Source organism: Culex quinquefasciatus, chromosome 2 (assembly GCF_015732765.1).
Source record: "Culex quinquefasciatus strain JHB chromosome 2, VPISU_Cqui_1.0_pri_paternal, whole genome shotgun sequence".
In the NCBI taxonomy this organism is placed as follows: Eukaryota; Metazoa; Arthropoda; class Insecta; order Diptera; family Culicidae; genus Culex; species Culex quinquefasciatus.
Genome location: NC_051862.1, coordinates 139,348,852 through 139,372,532, shown reverse-complemented (window position 1 = coordinate 139,372,532; position 23,681 = coordinate 139,348,852). Strand labels below are relative to the sequence as shown.

Genomic DNA, 23,681 nt, shown 5'->3' with positions numbered 1-23,681 from the left:
GGGGTTCCAACGGTCGGTGGTGTTACGACTAGGTGGTGCTGGCAAAAAGTCATACCCGTACCCGTACCTTACGTGTGTAAAAGTTGCTGTTGATGAACTCCACGAGGGGCCTTTTTGATGTAGTGGACACTTTTTAAATACGAACCATTTCATTGTGATGGCCCTATTAGCAATAGCAGGTGTGTTTTGCAGGTGCTGGTATGATAATTTTGATTTTAATTTATGCATCCTTTGCACAAGTTTTATAGTTCTTTCGTTACCATTGCCTTTTTTAAGATTGAAAAATCGAAGTACATGTTGAGACAAAAACAAACCTGAAATTTTCAATTTCTTTTTTATTTGAAATTAAGATTTAGTAAGTGTTCTTCGGAATGTAGATAAAAAACAGCGTCAATTTTGTTATGATTTGAAAATTAAAGATTTACAAAGTGTTTCATTTCGAAATATCTATGATTGCCTGAATACATGTAACTTAACAATACAGAAGCACTTGTTCTCACAAAAGATATAACCACAGTATATATTAAACCATAAAGCAGCTTTTGATAGTAAGCTTTTAGTTAGTTGCAAATGCTTTTAAAAATAAAATGGTCATGTTTCTAATAATGATGATGATTTTTGAGAACATTAATTAATATTTATTATTTTTGATTGAATTGGTTTTAGCCTATCTAGAAAAATGAATCAAATAAACTTACTAACCACCTAACTTTTTTTTATGTGGGGTTTCAATTTTTTATCACAAATTAATGTATGCTGTAATCACCTACCAGATTTACAATATTTTCTACAGTGTAAGCATTTTTTGTTGTTTTAATCGATATTAGAGCGTCCAATTTCCGAGGGTTATAAATTTCTCGGGAAACGGATTTTTTTAACCAATTGGCTCCTTAAATTAAGCTTAAATTGTGATATTATTGTTCACAGCGATAAAACATTTTTTTTCTGAGTATAAACAACCGCAAAGTATTTAAAATTGATTTTGAAATCATTTTTTTAAATTAACTTAACGGCCCTTTTATTGTAAGGTACGCAATTCGGAAGGAATCGGTCAAGAAAAATTTCAAATGGGCAGCAGCGGTAGCGAAAGCAAGTCGGAGAGGGTGAAGAAAAGCCCCAAGAAAACATTTCCTCTCTTTTGTTCTGCCGTTCGTAAAGCTGTTTCTTGACCCCCTTTCTTTTGAAGAGCATACCAGCCCTATGACAGAAAAGGTCCTGCTTGACATCTCGTTGCAACGAAACCATAGTTGATCCATCGAAAAAATGTTGTCTTGTCAATATTTTTTGCATTAAAAAAAATTAATCTGGCGCGTATTGAGAAATTAAAAGTGAGAGTGTGTGCAACATGGAGTTAAACTTTCTATGAAGTTGCTGTGAATGTTACCATGACACTTTGAAAAGTTTAACTCCATGTTGCACGCACACACTCTCACTTTTAATTTCTCGATTCCCGAGAAAGACACACGGCAAACCAGCCTCGAAACGACGCGGCGCACTTTCGGCAAATGCGTGCTGTCAAATCCCGTACTGCACGTTTTGTTTTTGTTGATCGTCTTCTTCGAATCGCCTGGCATTGTTGTCAGGTATGTTTTATATTGCACCAAAAGTGCAGAAAATCGCTGGCAACAATGTCTATGGCATATTCTGAAATGCCGCGCGGCGTGTACCTATGAAAGGAACGGACAATATTATAAACCGAGATACCCCATCTGAGATTTATACGTAGAAAGTTGTGTTTTACTGGCCTGAATCAGAATTTATAAATACGAAAATATTCTATCAGTGAAAATTACGTTTTTCAACATTTAAAGATTTTGCGGATTTTTAATTGATCTGGCCTTATAGGTGGATCGATCTTTGAAAAATATGTTTTATCTCCAATGTGCAGAGAAATCTCTAACTTTTAAAACGCTGTTTAGGGTTTGTAGGGGAAATATACCCATTTAAACCTAACAAGCGGTCCGGTTGAATGATGCAGGATAATCTGGAGTGTTCCTTGAAATTTACTAAAACCAAGAACACCAACGAGTAGAGCAACTTTTTGTGATCATTTCTGTTTATTTTTACTTTTATTAAAGTTATGCTATTCCTTTTACAAGCATTAAAAAAAATCCAAATGCATTCTAATCAGTCGAGTGCATTGGGCAACGCCCATTTTCATACTTTCAGCTTAGCTTTTTTTCTTCTTCCAGCGCTCTTTTGGGTCTGCTTAGTGCTGTTAATATTGATGAAATTTTAAGCGAACACTCACGAAAAGTAGCATTTATAGAGAAAATTTCCTGGCATCACAGGCTCACTCCAACAGGCCTTTGTTCTTTATTTGCCTTCGCTCCTCGCTCGGTTTTCTTCAGCCGTCGATTGAAATGGGTCGTCAAAATTCAAACGTCAAAAGACTTGGCGCGTTTGTTTTTTTATGGCGCTTGCTAATTATTTACATGTTTCGGGATTATTTTTCAAGTTAGTGACTAACTAATGTTCAAAAGAACATGTTGCCGGTAGTTGGAAGCAATTTTATACGCGCAAGTGTAGATGTGTGTGCCACCAAAATGATGAGAAATAGTCTCGCAAAATAGAAATTATGATCAAAAGTGCATTAAATTTGATCTTTTTGGCCAGTAAATGGCATAAATTTGCGTGCTTACTCGAGGCGGTGCTTTTGCTGGTAAGTTTATAGCCTAAATAGTATTTTTGGAGCTTTAATCGAGCATCAAACTCTTCATATGACGAAGGTAGGTGTTTGATTAGAAAGGGTATTTTTCCCCTAAATCCGTTTTGATTGTCAAAAGATATTCCACTTTAAGGACAATTATATTTTGGCTGATTTTTTAATGACAAACATGGTCCCAGAGGTTCAAAGTCAAACGAAGTTTGCATTAAAGACGGATGTCTTTGAAGTGGAATATCTTTCGACAATCCAAACGTATTTACAAACCTTAAACAGCGTTTGAAAGATAAGATCTCTACAAATTGGTAATAAACAATATTTTCAAAGATCGATCCACCTATAAGGCCACATCAATCAAAAATTGAAAAAGGCATTTTATATCGATAGAATATTTTCCTATATATAGATTCTGATTCAGGTCGGTAAAACACAACTTTCTACGTATAAATCTCCGATGGGGTATCTCGATGTCCCGCCCGTGTGGATCAATCGGACCGTGCACTGGACTCACAATCCAGAGGTTGCTGGTTCGAATCCCGCGGCGGGCGTTCTAAAAATGAAAATATGGGTTTCCAAACCCTCAAATACTAAGGAGGAGCCCATGGCGGCAAAGTCCTTGTAGTTAAAATGAAGACACTTGTGGTTGGTAATAGCAATGGTGGCCGATAGCTATAAAGTCAACTTCGTTTTTTGGGTATCTCGGTTTATAATATTTTGTTCCAGCCACGCCGTGCTGTATAAGAATTATTATGGGAACCTCATAACATTATAATTGATATTCTGTATAAAGTTAGAATGTTCTTCAAAAAGCAAGAGTATGGTTTTCCTTAATCATTTTGCTACGCTTTTATGATTAATTAAACCTCGTAAAAACGGATTCCGTCGCCACAAACAACCAAATTAGCACCTAAACACCACTGTTTAATGATCCTGCACGCGATACAATTTCCTGGCCCTTAAATCTACCCGCCGATATCAAGCCCCGATAAAGCTCCCAGACGTAAAGGTCCCCAATTTATTACTCTACTAAATCAAACCCAGGAGAAAGAAGAACCAAAACAAACCTTGGATTATGGTTTCGTCACGACGAATGTCCACGACAAAGTGAAGAAAAATGCTGATAATGAGCCTGTGAAAGCTCCATCACGAGAGCCTACGTACATAAAATGTTTACGTCGAAACTCGCGGCAGCTTTCTTTGCTGAGTCGAACGACATGTAATTGTGCTTCTGTGTCGAGTCGCCGTTCAAAGTCCACATTCGAGGAGGCTTCGCGGTCTTTGTATCACAAACTAGGGGTTGATTTTAAGATAAGTTTGCTAATTTTGATTATGTTTTCATGTTGAATTTTGGTTACTCAATTCTGAGTTGAGAAATTATCATGTTAGCAAAAAAAGCTAAACTAGAAAATTTCTTTAACAATATTCTAGTTCAACAATTACCAACAGACCCCATTAAACTTAGTATCAAGTGTGTGCGGTTCAACCTGTGCAACGCTAGACAAAGTTATACAAATAGAACCCGCACCGGGAAAGCTTTCGGGGCCGATATAATATCAATCACGCTTTTGCCGGGAGTCTCGTTAAGCCGGCGAGCCGAGCTGACCCGACATCACCAGGGGTGTTAGGTTAGGTTAGGAAGTGAGATGAGGTTAGATGAGGTGAGGGTGCACTGCTGCATACGGCTGTCATCGCGACACACGTGCCACAAACAAATATCACGGCAGACGGTAGAACATGAAATCCGTGCCTGTGGGGGTTTTTAAGAGTGTATGTGTGCGTGAATGCTCAGGTACAAACATGTTATAACTCGTGTGAGCTCGTGTGAGCATGAATCGAGTCCGAATGTAGTGACGATGGCGGCGACAACGAGTCGGAAAGTTTGCACACAAACTATGCTGAAAGATAGTGTGTATGGAAGAAAACGAGAATGATGAGCTTTTCAGGTGTTGGTGCTTTAGCTTTGGTGTTCGATGCTCAATGCTGTAGAGTGTATCTTCAAATTTTGTCATTTAAAAATCATAGCTATTTGAGTCACCATGCGTCTCCACCTTTTGTATCTTAATGTGATAAAACCTTTTTTGCCTGTCACCTCACTAAGGAAAGACTATAAAACACTCAAAAAATGAACATCTTATTTTGACGTCCTAGACCAACCTCCACGTATACATATCTACTCAGGATCAAATTCCGAGCAATTGTCTGTGTGTGTGAGTCCAAAGATTGAAGATATCAAAAGTTATTGAATTGATTTGATTTGATGTGATAACCAACATTGCCACAAGGATGACCTATGTAGCGGTTGCCGACAATTACAGTGTCTCAGACTCAAAGGAAACATCTTCAAATTACTGCCGTATAAAGGGCCAAAAGGGGATGGTTGGACGATATTTTGATAAAAACGTTGTCCGGATTTCCAACGAGTTCAAATGATTGAAGATGTGACAACCCTAATAAAAGAAATAAGAACTTAAGTGTTATTTGTACATTTTTGGGAAGCCGGATTTCAAATATCTTCTATGAAAACGTTGTCTGGATCTTTCATGAAAACTTTCGTTGGAAAATTACTCGTTCAAAAAAAAAAAAAAGGAATTCCTTTCTATACATTTAACCTGACAATACCTGTAACTTTAAAAATGGCGCAGTTTTACAATATTAAATGTCATTTGAGACAGTACATTTGATTTTGCAACTAAAATTTAATTCTCAAAATATAGCATGTTTTGCACATGTTCCATATTATCCAAAAATCATTCGATTTCCTTAGATTTTTTGCCTTTTTATTACAATAAAACAAAAAAAAACTAAAAAAATCACAGAAAAATCGGGATTCTTTTCCTGAACCTTTTTTTTCTGCAAGGTTTTACCTAAAACTTTGCCGAAGATACAAAATCGGTCATCAAATACCTTCTAAAGATACACACAACCAAGTACACAAAAACTAATGATGCACGTAGCTCTTATCATAAAAGAAGAAGGAGCAATTCTCTACCAAAACCGGAAATGGATTTTATTTGTATTTTATGATTTGGCTCAAACTTTGTGGGGACCTTCCCTATGACCAAATAAACTATTTTGTGTGATTGGTTCATCCATACAAGTATGATTTGCAGATTTTTTTTAATAACTTTTTTTTCACTAAAACTCAATTTCCCAAAATAAGTATTTTTTGATTTTCGAGATTTTTTGATATGTTTTAGGGGACAAAAATCCGCAACTTTTGAGCCATAGAGAAACATGGTCAAAAAATCTGCCGCCGAGATAATTTTTTTTGAAAAAATAGTGATTTTTGAAAAAAATTGAAGTTTCATGCAAAAACAAGTTTGACATTATTTTTTAATGCAAAATTGAATTTGCAATCGAAAAGTACTCTACAGATTTTTTGATAAAGTGACAGTGACCGTTTCTAAAAACATTTTTTTAAAGTTCAGAAAATTTGCTATAAAATTGTCTAAGAGACATTGAAGATTGGACCTCAAGTTGCTGAGACAGAGCCGCTTTAAGAAAAAGAAACACGAAAATTGAAGTTTTCTAAATCTCACCAAAACAACCCACCATTTTCTAATGACCATATCTCAGCAAATAATGGTCCGATTTTCAATTTTAATACATGAAAAATTTGTGAAATTTTCCGATCTTTTCGAAAAAAATATTTCAATTTTTTTAAATCAAGACTAGCATTTTAAATGGGCGTAATATTCAATGTTTGGCCCTTTTAAAATGTTAGTCTTGATTTAAAAAAAAATATTTTTTTCGAAAAGATCGAAAAATTTCACGTATGTTTCATGTATTAACATTGATAATTGGACCATTAGTTCCTGAAATATCGTCATTAGAAAATGGTGGGTTATTTTGGTGAGATTTAGAAAACTTCAATTTTCGTGTTTCTTTTTCTTAAAGTGGCTCTATCTCAGCAACCCGAGGTCCATTCTTCAATGTCTCTTAGACAATTTTATAGCAAATTTTCTGAACTTCTCAAAAAAAAAAATTTTTTTTAGAAATGGTCACTTATGGGCACTATTTTTAAAAATTGAAAAACTGCAAATATTTCGCTAAAATCAAACTTTCGGTGGCTATATCTTGAAAACGGAGCCATTTATCAAACAATCTGTAAAGTAATTGTGGTTTGGTTGAGCGTTTTAGCAGAATGCATTACTGTGAATACAAAGAGACGAGTTGTTCCTTTTAATTCCGCTATATATTTTTAATATTTACTTTAGGGACGACATTCGAAAGAAACGACGACTGTTGGTATCCAACTGATCCACGGAGCGAAAAAAATCACCGGGCTCCAGGCGGGACTTGAACCCGCAACCTCCTCATTAGTACTGAGACGCACTGCCAATTGTACCACTGAGGCCCTTGAGATTCTAGATGTCTCAAGCCACCTTAGTGCTACGTGTGACAATTTGGTATCTTTTCCAGCCTGAGAACAGTAGACTTAGATCGCTTTGTGTTCAGTCGGTATCGTCATCATCGTCGTCTCTTTCTGGCGAATGCCGCTGAGCAGGAAGAGTGAGACTATGGCTTCATCCAGGAAGATCACAGCGGGGTTTGCTGCTTGTTATCCCTTTCGAGGCATGGGCTCCCGTTTCTTGCTCGGAACGGTTCGCATTACTGCAATGGATTTTTTATTATTGTTTTGTATCGACACTAACGACATGTCTCCGATTTTTACTTTAGGGACGACATTCGAAAGAAACGACGACTGTTGGTATCCAACTGATCCACGAAGCGAAAAAAATTATTAAATTTCGCTTCGTGGATCAGTTGGATACCAACAGTCGTCGTTTCTTTCGAATGTCGTCCCTAAAGTAAAAATCGGAGACATGTCGTTAGTGTCGATACAAAACAATATTTTTAATATCTTGACAGATACGTATTTCGTCTACTACTTGCAGACTTCATCAGTCTTCTGTTCTCGAGTACTGTAAAGTACTTTTCGATTGCAAATTCAATTTTGCATTAAAAAATAATATCAAACTTGTTTTTGCATGAAACTTCAATTTTTTTCCAAAAATCACAGTTTTTTAAAAATTCATAACTCGGCGGCAGATTTTTTGACCATGTTTCTCTATGGCTCAAAAGTTGCGTATTTTTGTCTCCTAAAACATATCAAAATATCTCGAAAATACAAAAATACTTATTTTGGGAAATTGAGTTTTAGTGAAAAAAAAGTTGATTAAAAAATCTTCAATTTTTTTTCCGTGTACCTATTTTTTCTCAAAAGTCCTCAACAAGTTTGCTGAAGACACCAAATTGATCAGAAAATTCACTCAAAAGTTACAGCTGTTTGAATATTTACATACCATTTTTGTATGGACAGCAGCCAAAATTGTATGGAGACTTGTATGGGTGAACCAATGACGCAAAATAGCTTATTTGGTCATAGGGAAGGCCCCAACAAAGTTAAAGTCAAATAAAAAAATACAAAAAATAAAAATGGTCGAAATCGGCCGATTTCGTAGAGAGTTGCTCAAAGGAAAAATCAGTTTAGCAAAACATTATAATAAAAAAATGAATTTCAAATTTCAAGCCTGATTTTCGCACTTTGCTGTCAAATCCTAATATACTGCGCGTTTTGTTTTCTTCTTCTTCGAATCGCCCGGCATTGTTGCCAGATAAGTTTTATATTGCACCAAAAGTGCAGAAAATCGCTGGCAACAATGTCTATGGCATATTCTGAAACGCCGCGCGGCGTGTACCTTTGAAAGAAACGGAAAATAGTATCACAATATCAATAGTTTCCGAGGTATCGTCAGTTCGTCGTCGTCGTGCTAACTTGTCGTACGTGCATTTTGGGTCAAATTGAGTTAAGAACGCCATTTTGTGCAGCTCACAATGCCTCACCTTTTGACCTTCACAGATCCCCAAAATTCGATTTCAATCCTGAGATATTTAACGGAATCCGAAAAAACTTCGTGCATTTTTGTCATTTTACATATGAAAGTAGTTTCAATCTTGTCATGCTATCTTGTCACTCCCTGGAAATATATGTAAGTGCGACTACTGGATTTCAGGTCAGAACACGTTTGACGCACGTACAAGTTAGACTATTGTAGACATTTGCAATTAGGGGAAAGTGGGGCAAGTGTAACAAGCTAAGGAAATGCTCGTTTTAATCCATTAAAAAGTTAAAAAATCTGTCGGATTTTATTATAATCATCTTATTATTGGTCTTGCTTAAGACTTTGATAGAAGAAAAAATCCTGTTTTTTAATGTAAAAAATTGATTCTAAAATGTTTGATTTTCCTCAACTAGTGGGGCAAGACGAACAACCCGTTGGGGCAAGAGGACCAATGCATGAAAAAACATGTTAATTTGCTAACAATTGAACTGTTATCACTTAGATACAACAGATTAGAATGTAATTGAAAGGTTTCTTCCATTTTTAGATTAAATAATAATATTTTACTAAAAAAATTATCGTTTTTGCAAAAAATAAAATAAAAAATTACTTAGATGATAAATAGTAAATTCTCATAATATCACTATATTTTGTATGGACATTTTTTTTATCAACTGTTTTTCAGTTTTTAAGTACTTTTATGTATTTATTTCCCAATAAAATATGTTGTTGCAGCAATTCATAATTTTTTCCATACTAAAAATCCATATGGTACACTTGCCCCACCTGAACAAGATTTTTTAAAAGCTCTCAACAAAAATAACCAAAAGTTAAATCATACTTTGTAATAGGTGCATGTCATTGGTAGGGACACTACTGATCTAGGAAAAATAGCATTTTGATAAAATGAGTCTTAAAACGAACCCTAAGCCTTATTTTGTACATTCCAAATATTATAAGAAAACAATGGTTTTGAAAAAAACTTCATTAAATTTTATGCCCCTTGGCGTATACGTCGTTTTGGCGGTTATGTGGTAGTAGAATCAGCTAATTGCATTGCTAGCAACAATTCGTCATACTGGAAATAATCAAAATTGTAAAAATTACGGCCGTACGAGCGATTGTTCCTCTTGCCCCATATGGTCGTCTTGCCCCACCTTCCCCTATAACTCGGGATTCCGGATTCGGACCTCGGATTCGTGATCAGGGACAACAGTAACCCCTTAGGACAAAGTTTCACGCAAATCGAAGAGGGGTCGGGGCAACTGCTGGGTGATTTGGCGGAGAATTACCCATAAGGAAAATAGATTAAATTTTCAAGAGTTGTTATTTTTTTGCAATTTTAACCAAAGATGTTTTATTTCACAACAACCACCCCAGCAGCCCCAAAGAGAGTGCATCACAAGCTGCATCGAACTGTTACCGGTCTCAACTCACGATCGACATCAGCTATTCTCCCCAAAGCCGGTTCGGTTCTTCCCCAAAGCACTACACACAGTCAGTCGTAAGCAAAATCACCACACCACTACCGTAACGTACACGAGCAAGTTCAGCTTTCAGACCTTGCAGCAACTAGCCGGTTTCTCGTCGTTGATTCACGACGAGTCGGTTGTCGGGTCGGTATCCAAAAGCTTCTCCAGCGACGCTGGAATTAGTCATTCAGCAGCGCTCGTTCCGTTGCGTTCGTCTTCTGCGGCTCACCGTTCTTTTGTTCCGAACTTCGGGCTAGTTTTTTTCTCTCTCAGTTATTCGCGGGTACTCGCGAGAGAGTTTTTCCCTTCGTTTTGCCTTTCCCGGTCATCGGGAGGAACCGGTCCGGTATAGTCGCGGCGTGGTTGTTGTCCGTCTCGCGTACTCGCGTTGACCGCATCAGGTTCGTTCTGTGGATGTTCTCGCGTTCTCGGTGACGTTCTATCGTGTTCTGTGAGACGTAGAAGTTGTCGTCGTTGTCGATGTTATTCTAAATTATCGAAGCCAGGTGAAACTGGGTGTTTATTTATGTAATTTGAGTGTGACCATCGTCCCACTCTCGTCGGTGGGGAATTCGATAAAATCGTGTGTGGTTGTTAACCGTGTTTTTTTTTTGCTGGAAACAGTTTGAAAGCAGTGCAGTGGAGGAAAAATTCCAAACCGTATCAACAGATTTCCAAGTGTGATAAAAGCAACAAATAGAAAAAAAACGTACATCGAGTGATAAGAAATTTCACCGGAAAACGGATATCGAAAAGTGGAAGTAGATAAGTTGTGGCAAAGTGTCACGAGCCTTCAACAAATATTGGATCGCCGAGAACCAGCAACTTTACAACAGGCTTGAGCAGACGGCCACTCAAGCTTAAGTAACAAATTGCAAACAACCCAGCGAGATATTGTCCCTCACGGCAAGACTGCATAAAAAACCGTAGGCGAAGCTAAACGAGTAAGTTTCTAAAGCAACGAACAAGGTGTCACCACTGTTCAGCAGTGCAGTGGCTGCTTTCGCGAGAACAATTACACAAGTGATGTTGTAATTCGCTGTAAAGTGGCGATTTTTTTCTCGCTGCTTTTTTTCTTGCTTGCTTAATTCAAACAACGGAACATATGGCGCGAATAGGGGCAGAAATGTGCCAGTAAAGTAATTGTTTGAGAAGGGCTCTTGCAAAATTGTTTTATATCTTGAAATTTTCGTTATGAGCACATTTTATTTACAATTTACATTTAAACTATTTTTTTCGCATTTCGTTTTAAAATTTCCTTGATTTCAACTGAACCAATCTTTATTCCCATTTGTACACCCAAAACTGGCAGCGCTAGTCCGAGAGAATGATGGTCTCGAGTCGAGAGAATAGTGGTACCATTCACGGACGCAGAGAACACAGCTCGAGATGGGCGATAGAACTATTCTCTCGAGGTTCATTTGCAAAAAAAGTTCATCCGTCAAACAAAAAACCAAAAGTGTTGACAACGGGAATAGAACCAGAGACCTTTGACAAACCAATCCAATGACTTAGCTGCCTCGGCCACCACAGCTTGGTGACCATGGAGAAGTCAGAAGTCGATGTATGACACTTGTTGGAGATTTATTGATTCAACTAACGAATGAACTCATTTGTTATGATGGTGTGAGTTGGTACCATTATTCTATCGATTTTGGCACTGAGCCCTCAATAAATTTTGAGAGAACGATTATCTCGATTCTGAATTTTGGGTGTATATAAAATAAAACTGCGGATAACCGATTCATGCACAATTTTTTTGATGCTGATTTTTTTTTTCTATTTTCTTGCTATTAACATCAAACTTTAGTGACATTTGAATGGTTGATTGCCTAATAATTACGCCATCCTGGATTAAAAAAAAAAAAAAAAAATGATCGCTTTAGAGTAGTTTACTCTCCCTGTTCGCACAACTAGGGACCCTAAATAGGGAGACTGGTCGATGTGAATTTGACGCAAAGTCTGGCCAGTCTCTCTATTTAGGGTCTCTACGCACAACCCCATGGAAGGGGTCGTACCGTCGATCCGTCAGGAGATATAAAAAATTGCCCTCGGATTTGTGATAAGGACCAAGTTTCATGCAAATCGAAGAGTGGTTGGGGCAACTTTTCCCGATTTCTTTCAAGTTGGTAGAGAATTGAAAAATAATATGTTTAAAGCTTTTTTTTATTAATTTTTTGAAATTTTTGATGTCAACATATTTGTTACTCATGACCATTTTGTGATACTTTTCACCTCCTCTTCCCTTTTCTTGAAATTAAAGATTCAAATAATCGAAGTGAAATTTTCCAAGTCACACGGATAATCGAGTCTGGATTGTACTAGAGGTGGGCAAAAAAAAGAGCGAGCCGCTCAAAGAGCCGGTTCACTAAAAGAGCGAACGAACCATGGCTCACAAAAAAAAAGAACCGCGGAACTCCGGTCTTTTCAAATAACCGTTCCAAGATAGAATAATTTTCAAATTTGTTATAAATATAATTTATCGAATTTTGAACAAATTGCATCACAAAATTTGTTCTTAGAATTGAAAATGCAATCCTCAATTGAAAAATAATTGCTTGTAAAAATTAATCCCAAAATAACATTGCTGCCAAACACCACTTTAATGTTTTCAAACATATTTTCAGTTTCCTACTTTTCTTGGAAATTCCAAAAGTAAATGATTTTCTAATTAAAATGAAAAAGCTTTTCTTTATTTCACTGATCGTACATTAAAGTATTATCCGAATGCAAAGCATAGCATAGCTTGTAAAATATTGCCAAAAATCTACTAAATAGCTGAGAGATTATGGAAAAAAATAATTCTCTTGCCTGATTAAACTTCAGTGTTTATAGACTTCATCGATTAAATCAGCATTTAGAAAAGAGTTCGCAAAATCACACAATTCTTAAAATAACCTTTTTATCAAAATTTTGAAAAAGAGCGAAAGAGCCGTTCAAAAGAGCGGGTCTTTTTAGTGAGCAAACGAAAATGAGCGGCTCCTTAAAAAAAGCGGTTTTGCTCACCTCTAGATTGTACCATTTTTAATATTTTTATTTTCATTCAGGTATTTTGTTATTTCTGATAAGATTTAAATCCACTTCTACAAACTCTACAAATCATTATTTTTGTCTGTTTGAATTTTGAAAACCCTTAACCTATTCGATTATTTAACAAACACGATTTAATCTAGTAAAATAAACGTATTGAATTAATTTACTAACAGCAACGTGTTGATTACTAAATAAACATTAAATTTATTTTTCAATTTTGAAGAATCACAAAAAATATAGGAAATTTAAGAGTCAAATAATTTCACAACTAAATTGTTTAAGACCTTTTAAAATTTAGGCTTAAAAAATCCATCTAAAAAACCAAGAATTCATCTTTTTCATTTTTTTTCAAATTTTCATAAAAAAATCAATAGGACTAATCTTAAAATCAGGCTAGGTTACACCCTATTGAAAAGTTATCACGGATTTAAAATTAATCCATTACTTGCAGAGACATTGGAAAATGTGGGGTTATTTGAGTTCACTCAAGGAGATTTGAGACTATGACAAACAGTTAAACAAAAAATTCGCATTTTTTTTGTGTTTGACAGTTTGCCAAACTCGCTAAACAAGCCAAATGTTTGAAAAATGCAGGAAAACTGTCAATCTGTCAAAATGTGCGAGTTGGATTGTTTGTTTTTCATAGTCTAATACTTCCTTCAGAAAACACTTCTTTTCTTTCTGAATTTCTGATCTGCTCAAAAAAAAAATCATGAGCTTTTTTTAGATAAAATCCTTAACAGTGAGTAAAACTTAAAAATTTCGATATTTATTTAAAATTGTGAAAAGATTTTTTTATTTTGTTGACCATAATTTTGAGATTTTCTTTAAATATTTTATTTCAAAAATTTAATTTTCATGACTTCATCACTCCTTAAAAATATAAGATTTATTTCATTTTTTCACAATAGAAATGGAAATAATTCTAATATTTGGCGTTTCTTTTTAACTCGAAAAAAAAAAATTGAACAAAATATGAAATTTCCTGGGATTCAGGAATTCAGGGTTCCGAAAAATGCCCGAGAACTCTAACCCGAGATTGACGCACAAGTTACGAAAATCGTTTTTCAGAAACAGATTTAATTAAACAAAACATGCGTTCTTAGCTTGAAAAAAAAAATGAAAGTGAAGAAAGCAAGAATTTAAAACTTAACTTAAATAAATTTAGCAAAACATACCTAACCTTACCTGGGCCGTCATTTTGTTACCTGCTTGTTTTGTCAACGTTCTATGGCAACAACACTGTCAGCGAGTTTTAAACGAGTCTGCCCAACAACACCAACCTTTGAAACGCACAATTCGACGTTAACATTTCAAATAGCATCATGTGCAAACCATGCGTTTTGAGAAAAACGCATTCGAAAGTTTAGCATCATTTTTCAATTCCCAATTCAACATAAAAGCAAAAAAGATAGTATAATGTCAACAAACGGTTTTATCGATATTTGATCATCCATATTCATTAAAACTTTATTTAAGTCATTATATTTAAAGAATATGTACATGGCGTCTATTTCATGATGTTGTTTTCGTCGCCAGGTTCATGTAGCCTTTTATTTAACAGGTTGACAGGACTACGTAAACAGGTACTGCTGTTGCCAGCTATTTTGCTTATATCACTTTATTTATAATCATTATTAAACAAACTTTACTGAAGTAACTTATGCTCATTTTTGATGGAAAGGAAGCTTATTAAGAGTACTTTCAGAATATGCAATATTCAGAAAGTGTCAAAAGGCATATAATGCCTTTTGAAATTTTGAAATCAAAACTACATAATTCTTCAAATCCGTTTAAAATCATTCAAGTACATTTCTCTATCCGTTGCACCCACTTTTCAAAAATTCGTTCCAATATTTCCGTTCCCACCGTCACGATGCCGTCGCCCGGGCCGTCGATAGTCGATAACGACCGACACTGACGGGGCGGCGTAGGGGTTCCGCACTTAATGCTTTATTGCCGTGCTTCGCAAAGTTTTTTTTTTCTTTTTGACAGATGTTTTTGAACCCTTATTTCGCCCGCGATGCTTTCGAAAGTTGTCCAACCGCTTTCGATACACACCGACCGCCGCGACTTCCCCCTCTGCGTTTGTTCTGGTTGAAATTTTGAAAAACGACGCGCCCGACCGACTAGCAGCTGTCATTCAATGCTGCTATCTGTCAGTTGGTGGAATTTGGTGCGGCCGCGCGCCTGAAAAACATAATGCCGAAAAGTGATCGACCTTGGGGCGGCTCCCAGTCGGACGCGATCCCATGTTGGGTGATGTTTTATGATAAAAATAGGGTAGGGTGGCTTATTTTTTACATGTAAAACTAATTTATTTGCAGTTTGAAAACAAAAATCTTAAAATTAATTCGAGCACTAAGTTTTTCAAAATAAATTGAAGCTTAAAAATTAAATTAAAAATAATTCGAACAAAGGTTCTTCTACCCTTCTGTAGAAAAGCCTCACCAGCATATGTGTATGTGCAGAATTACACACTTTCAGCAGCACATTAGAATAATGAGTTGATTGATAGAGCTTTCCGTAATGGCCAAAGGGGTTGCACAGGGGAAGGCTGTTTCTCGCAGCTGGATTATCAAAAAGGTGAAGGTATTAGTTGGAAAGCTTACCCACAGACAGGCCAATCAGTTCGATACACAGCCGGCATAGCTGAGTGAAGAGGGGTTACTCTTCCTTTACATCTTACTTTTTTCTGTTATAGAGTTATCTACGTGCGCATGTATTGCGTGTACGTACACGAAAAAAAGTGAGGTTAAATTTTGTACCAGCCAGCAAAACAAATGGTGTGCTAGTGTGTGTGAGATCGGGCTTAGATAGCTCTATAATTTGGGAATAGTAGAATTCGAAACATTCGATGAGGGTTTGTACTGAAAAAAGTCTCAAATTAAAAAAAAATACTAATATTATTTTCGAAAAAAATTATGCTGATCTAACTGTGTGTCAATAGTTAATGTTTGAAAAAGAGTAAAAAAAAAATGATGTTAGCAAACGTTTCCATAACGCTATATCTGAAATTTGTGAATTATTGGTAGAAAATTCACTAAAATTTTAATTTGACAATTGGAGCGTGTTCAGGGAGGCCAAATTTATTATACCTTGATGAAACTAAAGCATTTACTAACATCAACTTAAAAATCTCGAATTATTAAATCAATCAAATTGTATTTTTTTTCAAAGAGCTGAAAAAATATTGTGTGCGAAAAATTCACAAACTACCCGTTGAACCACTCCATCAGATGAATGATAAAAATAGAATCAAAAGCTCTCGTAACTTTTGTATTGGTGAACTGGGTGGGAAATTACCATCTCAATGTGTTCCCACACCACCACCACTCCACCAGTACTTCTCGAGCTCTCGGGAAGCTGTACTTGATTTGCATGTGGCGGAGATTCTCTCTTTTGATAGTTCGACAACTTTTGTTTGCTTGGCCGAGCCATGTTGGTGATGCTTTGATTTCATTCACAACTTGATTATCCGGTTTTATTATTCAGATTTTTTTTCCTTCTGTCAGTTGATTAAAAATGTCTGCTTTCAAACTGAACTTTAACATTTTCGTTTCCATAAATTCTAGTGCAAACTTTTTAATTAAAACTGCACTTCGCGTTCTTTCTTCATGCTTGAATTATTAAAACAACAATTCTGCTTTCTTCGAACGTTACATTCTGGCCCGCGTAGAAACGGTTGGTTGCCGATAGCGATCAAACGTTGAACTCTGTATAATGACTCCCGATGGGGGGAAAGGGAGGGGGGGACGTTACCGGTGTGTTCTGTTGTGTTGTTATGGTTGGCTAAATCGACCACATACGCCACACATCAGCGTCAGTTGGCTTCACAGTAACTCCTGTGCAACACCCACCCTCGGCCGAGGGGGATTTTTGCCAAGTTTAAACTATTTTCTTTTGTTGAAGTAGTGCTCTCGAAATATTACATTTCTGGAATTGCTGATTCTGTTAAAATCTGAACCAAATTTAGATAAACTCATTAATTAAAGATTGCAACAAACAGTATTACAACATTCTTTACGGGTAATACTCTACCAACTCACACGGAATCGAGAAAAGTTGCCCCGACCCCTCTTCGATTTGCGTGAAACTTTGTTCTATGAGGTAACATTTGTCCCTGATCACGAATCCGAGGTCCGTTTTTTGATAGCTCGTGACGGAGGGGCGGTACGGAGGTGTTTTTCATTAAAACTTTATTTAAGTCATTATATTTAAAGAATATGTACATGGCGTCTATTTCATGATGTTGTTTTCGTCGCCAGGTTCATGTAGCCTTTTATTTAACAGGTTGACAGGACTACGTAAACAGGTACTGCTGTTGCCAGCTATTTTGCTTATATCACTTTATTTATAATCATTATTAAACAAACTTTACTGAAGTAACTTATGCTCATTTTTGATGGAAAGGAAGCTTATTAAGAGTACTTTCAGAATATGCAATATTCCAGAAAGTGTCAAAAGGCATATAATGCCTTTTGAAATTTTGAAATCAAAACTACATAATTCTTCAAATCCGTTTAAAATCATTCAAGTACATTTCTCTATCCGTTGCACCCACTTTTCAAAAATTCGTTCCAATATTTCCGTTCCCACCGTCACGATGCCGTCGCCCGGGCCGTCGATAGTCGATAACGACCGACACTGACGGGGCGGCGTAGGGGTTCCGCACTTAATGCTTTATTGCCGTGCTTCGCAAAGTTTTTTTTTTCTTTTTGACAGATGTTTTTGAACCCTTATTTCGCCCGCGATGCTTTCGAAAGTTGTCCAACCGCTTTCGATACACACCGACCGCCGCGACTTCCCCCTCTGCGTTTGTTCTGGTTGAAATTTTGAAAAACGACGCGCCCGACCGACTAGCAGCTGTCATTCAATGCTGCTATCTGTCAGTTGGTGGAATTTGGTGCGGCCGCGCGCCTGAAAAACATAATGCCGAAAAGTGATCGACCTTGGGGCGGCTCCCAGTCGGACGCGATCCCATGTTGGGTGATGTTTTATGATAAAAATAGGGTAGGGTGGCTTATTTTTTACATGTAAAACTAATTTATTTGCAGTTTGAAAACAAAAATCTTAAAATTAATTCGAGCACTAAGTTTTTTCAAAATAAATTGAAGCTTAAAAAATTAAATTAAAAATAATTCGAACAAAGGTTCTTCTACCCTTCTGTAGAAAAGCCTCACCAGCATATGTGTATGTGCAGAATTACACACTTTCAGCAGCACATTAGAATAATGAGTTGATTGATAGAGCTTTCCGTAATGGCCAAAGGGGTTGCACAGGGGAAGGCTGTTTCTCGCAGCTGGATTATCAAAAAGGTGAAGGTATTAGTTGGAAAGCTTACCCACAGACAGGCCAATCAGTTCGATACACAGCCGGCATAGCTGAGTGAAGAGGGGTTACTCTTCCTTTACATCTTACTTTTTTCTGTTATAGAGTTATCTACGTGCGCATGTATTGCGTGTACGTACACGAAAAAAAGTGAGGTTAAATTTTGTACCAGCCAGCAAAACAAATGGTGTGCTAGTGTGTGTGAGATCGGGCTTAGATAGCTCTATAATTTGGGAATAGTAGAATTCGAAACATTCGATGAGGGTTTGTACTGAAAAAAGTCTCAAATTAAAAAAAAATACTAATATTATTTTCGAAAAAATTATGCTGATCTAACTGTGTGTCAATAGTTAATGTTTGAAAAGAGTAAAAAAATGATGTTAGCAAACGTTTCCATAACGCTATATCTGAAATTTGTGAATTATTGGTAGAAAATTCACTAAAATTTTAATTTGACAATTGGAGCGTGTTCAGGGAGGCCAAATTTATTATACCTTGATGAAACTAAAGCATTTACTAACATCAACTTAAAAATCTCGAATTATTAAATCAATCAAATTGTATTTTTTTTCAAAGAGCTGAAAAAATATTGTGTGCGAAAAATTCACAAACTACCCGTTGAACCACTCCATCAGATGAATGATAAAAATAGAATCAAAAGCTCTCGTAACTTTTGTATTGGTGAACTGGGTGGGAAATTACCATCTCAATGTGTTCCCACACCACCACCACTCCACCAGTACTTCTCGAGCTCTCGGGAAGCTGTACTTGATTTGCATGTGGCGGAGATTCTCTCTTTGATAGTTCGACAACTTTTGTTTGCTTGGCCGAGCCATGTTGGTGATGCTTTGATTTCATTCACAACTTGATTATCCGGTTTTATTATTCAGATTTTTTTTCCTTCTGTCAGTTGATTAAAAATGTCTGCTTTCAAACTGAACTTTAACATTTTCGTTTCCATAAATTCTAGTGCAAACTTTTAATTAAAACTGCACTTCGCGTTCTTTCTTCATGCTTGAATTATTAAAACAACAATTCTGCTTTCTTCGAACGTTACATTCTGGCCCGCGTAGAAACGGTTGGTTGCCGATAGCGATCAAACGTTGAACTCTGTATAATGACTCCCGATGGGGGGAAAGGGAGGGGGGGACGTTACCGGTGTGTTCTGTTGTGTTGTTATGGTTGGCTAAATCGACCACATACGCCACACATCAGCGTCAGTTGGCTTCACAGTAACTCCCTGTGCAACACCCACCCCTCGGCCGAGGGGGGATTTTTGCCAAGTTTAAACTATTTTCTTTTGTTGAAGTAGTGCTCTCGAAATATTACATTTCTGGAATTGCTGATTCTGTTAAAATCTGAACCAAATTTAGATAAACTCATTAATTAAAGATTGCAACAAACAGTATTACAACATTCTTTACGGGTAATACTCTACCAACTCACACGGAATCGAGAAAAGTTGCCCCGACCCCTCTTCGATTTGCGTGAAACTTTGTTCTATGAGGTAACATTTGTCCCTGATCACGAATCCGAGGTCCGTTTTTTGATAGCTCGTGACGGAGGGGCGGTACGGAGGTGTTTTTCAATAATTTGCAGCCTGAAACGGAGATGAGATAGAAATTTGGTATCAAACGGACTTTTATGTAAAATTAGACGCCCGATTTGATGGCGTACTCAGAATTCCGAAAAAACGCATTTTTCATCGAAAAAAACACTAACAAAGTTTTAAAAATCCTCCCATTTTCCGTTACTCGACTGTAAAACATTTTGGAACATATCATTTTAAGGGAAATTTAATGTACTTTTCGAATCTACATTTTTCATTTGGAACAACATTTTTCATTTTAAAATTTCGTGTTTTTTTAGCTTTGCAGGGTTATTTTTTAGAGTGTAATGATGTTCTACAAAGTTGTACATCATTTTCGAAGAAATTTGATCATCACTCTAAAATTCTCTGTGTTGAATTCATTTTAGCGAATTTATGCACCAAAATGAATCAGCATGTGCCGGTTGTTGCCTTCTTGAAGCCACTGAAAGAATGTTTGGTCTTAATCAAATGTGTTTCAAAATATATATAATTTTTTGGTACAATCATTGACGTCCTAGTTGGCAATCATTGTTTAATGATGATTTCCATAACTTTGCAAGGAATGGGATAATCGTTAGCAAAAGGAATCTGCATGTGTAGGGCACTATTCTGAACAACTTGTAGAAGGATTTTTATCAAAATATTGAAAGCGACGCAAAATTTATATCTTTGAACGAAAATTCATGGCAATGATGGAAGTCTTCACGTTGAAAAAGATTTTTCAAATTTGATGGTTAATAATTCGTAGAAGTAAACTCTTTTTTCGTGGTAATAAAACACATTTTTTCATATAAAATTTCTACGCATTCTCAAATTTTTAATGCGTATTTATTTTTGTTATTCTGGCTGACTGACTGATATCAAAAAATAAAAAAGTATAAAAATTTAAATTACGAGCCATGGTTGTAACATTTTAATTAAAAAAAGTGGTGTAAAATGCGTTATACGCCGCTCCAGTCGGTTTGCCATCATTAATTTCCAAAATATCTAAGTTTTGACTAAAATTTTATTTTTTTCGAAAAATAAAATTTTTGCGGTGCTGTACATTGGGATTTCATAAAAATTCAAAACATTTTTCAATTCTGATTTGAAAGAATGGAAAATTACTCCAAATGCTGCAAAAACTCAACTTATTATTTTCCCTCACAAACCAAGGGCTGATTTTCTTAAACCAAAAAGTCATCACATTATAAAGATGAATGAGGTAAATTTAATGTGGGAGGTTCAAGTAAAATATCTTGGACTTGCTTTTGACAAAAACCTTACTTACAAGGATCACATTGAAAGTATCCAGGTTAAATGTAACAAATATATTAAATGTTTGTATCCCCTTATAAACAGGAATTCTAGACTTTGTCTTAAGAATAAACTGTTAATTTATAAACAAATTTTCAGACCTGCCATGCTTTATGCTGTGCCGATCTGGACAAGCTGTTGCTTAACCAGGAAGAAAAAACTTCAGAGGATTCAGAATAAAATTCTGAAAATGATTCTGAAACTTCCTCCCTGGTTCAGCACCAGTGAACTTCATCAATTAGCCGAAGTTGACACTTTGGATGTTATGTCCAATAAGATAATTGATGCATTTCGACAAAAATCATTGCAGTCTTCAGCTGCATTGATCCGCTCTTTATATAGTTTATAAGTTAGTTTTAAGGTATCCCTTTTCCCTTTTGTACATGTAGGACCTCCTACATTTGAAATCACTGAATAGCGAAAGCTACAATATTTCATGAATAAATGAAAGTTGCTAGTATTTAAAATTGAGGTGAAAAGTCATCGTTTGTGATTGGACACTCAATAATATTTAAACTGAATGAATGTACATGGAAAAGAAAACTGAATAAATATAAATAAAAAAAATCAAAAAATCAAAAATATGATTATCAATGCAGAAAAATGCATTTTACCTTGTTTTCAGTTGATTAGACTACTATTTTCATGGAAATTTTGATTTTTTTTTGCCCTCTGATTTTTTAGACCAATTTTGAAAAGGGGGGGGGGGGTATGAAAAAAACGGCCTCATGTAATTTTTATATTTTCTATTTATTCTAATTTATTTTGAAGAATTTTTCAAAGGCATTTTGATGTTTAATCAGTTAAAAGTTTTTGTAGCAAAATTTCAACCTTCAATCCTGATTTTCAATATTTTTAAGTAATCACAAAAAAGGATAAGTATCACAAAAAAACTATAATCATTTTAATAAATATATACATAAATAAAGAATGAACATTTTAAAATGTGGAGTTTTTATTTAAATCTAATAAACCAAATTTTATGATGTTTCCTTTTTGAGTAAAACAAACTGCGTTGCTTGAAATACAAATGAACAAAAGAAAAATTTAGTTTATTGGAAATGTTTGAAAAAATCTCCAGTTATAGTTATGCTTCTGTCACAAATTCGCAAATTGCTATGAATTTTCAGGAAGAAAATGTGATTTACTAATTTATGAATGGAAGATTTACATTTACATTTTTTGTGTTTTTTAATCCGACTGTAACTTTTTTGGTGACTTCGGTATGTCCAAAGAAGCTATTTTGCATCATTAGTTTGTCCATATAATTTTCCATACAAATTTGGCAGCTGTCCATATAAAAATGATATATGGAAATTCAAAAAACATTCAATACTACGCCCTTTTAAAATAATGTTAGTCTGGGTTGAAAAAATTTGAAAATATTTTTTTCGAAATGATCAGAAAATTCCACGAATGTTTCATATTTAAAATCGGACCATTAGTTGCTGAGATATTGACATTAGAAAATGATGGGTTGTTTGGGTGAGACTTAGAAAATATCAATTTTCATGTTTTTTAACCTTTGCATGGCAATATCTCAGCAACTAAGGGTCGTATCAACAAAGTTCAAAAAAGCAAAGTATAGAGAATTTCAGCCTTCAATTTTTTTTTCAAATGTGCACTAATTTAAAAAAATGAATAACTGCGACTATTTTCAAAAAAGTCTCCTAAAAATGTATTTAACTTGAAAACGGTGCACTTTATCAAAATTTCACTGAAGTACTTTTTGATTGCAAATTTGATTTTAACTCGAAAAATGGAAGGGGACAAATTTTTGCGACCAATATTTCGATTTTTTGGCAAATCAGTTTTGATTCAAAAATTCATAACTCGGTCAAAGATTTTTTGCACAACCTGCGAATTTCTGAAAAGTTGGCATTTGATGTCCTCTAAAACATAAGAAGACACCAAATCGATCAAAAAATTCCTTAAAAAGATACAGGTTTTTGAATTTTCATGCATCTTTTTTGTATGGACAGCTGCCAAATTTGTATGGAAAATTATATGGACAAACTTGGGTAATTCTCCGCCAACTCACACAGCAGTTGCCCCGACCCCTCTTCGATTTGCGTGAAACTTTGTCCTAAGGGGTAACTTTTGTCCCTGATCACGAATCCAAGGTCCGTTTTTTGATATCTCGTGACGGAGGGGCGGTACGACCCTTTCCATTTTTGAACATGTGAAAAAAGAGGTGTTTTTCAATAATTTGCAGCCTGAAACGGTGATGAGATAGAAATTTGGTGTCAAATGGACTTTTGTGTAAAATTAGACGCCCGATTTGATGGCGTACTCAGAATTCCGAATAAACGTATTTTTCATCGAAAAAAACACTAAAAAAGTTTTAAAAATTCTCCCATTTTCCGTTACTCGACTGTAAAAAATTTTGGAACATGTCATTTTATGGGAAATTTAATGTACTTTTCGAATCTACATTGACCCAGAAG

General features: G+C 35.6%; 1 protein-coding gene across 1 annotated transcript in view; it reads left to right on the top strand.

The window, feature by feature from the left end:
* The first annotated feature begins 10,115 nt into the window (after positions 1–10,115).
* Positions 10,116–23,681, top strand: part of LOC6031837 (clavesin-2) — a 44,016-nt gene continuing 30,450 nt past the window's right edge. The window contains exon 1 of the mRNA XM_038254831.1: positions 10,116–10,927. The gene's annotated coding sequence lies outside the window, so the exon portion shown is untranslated. The remainder of the gene's footprint in view (positions 10,928–23,681) is intronic.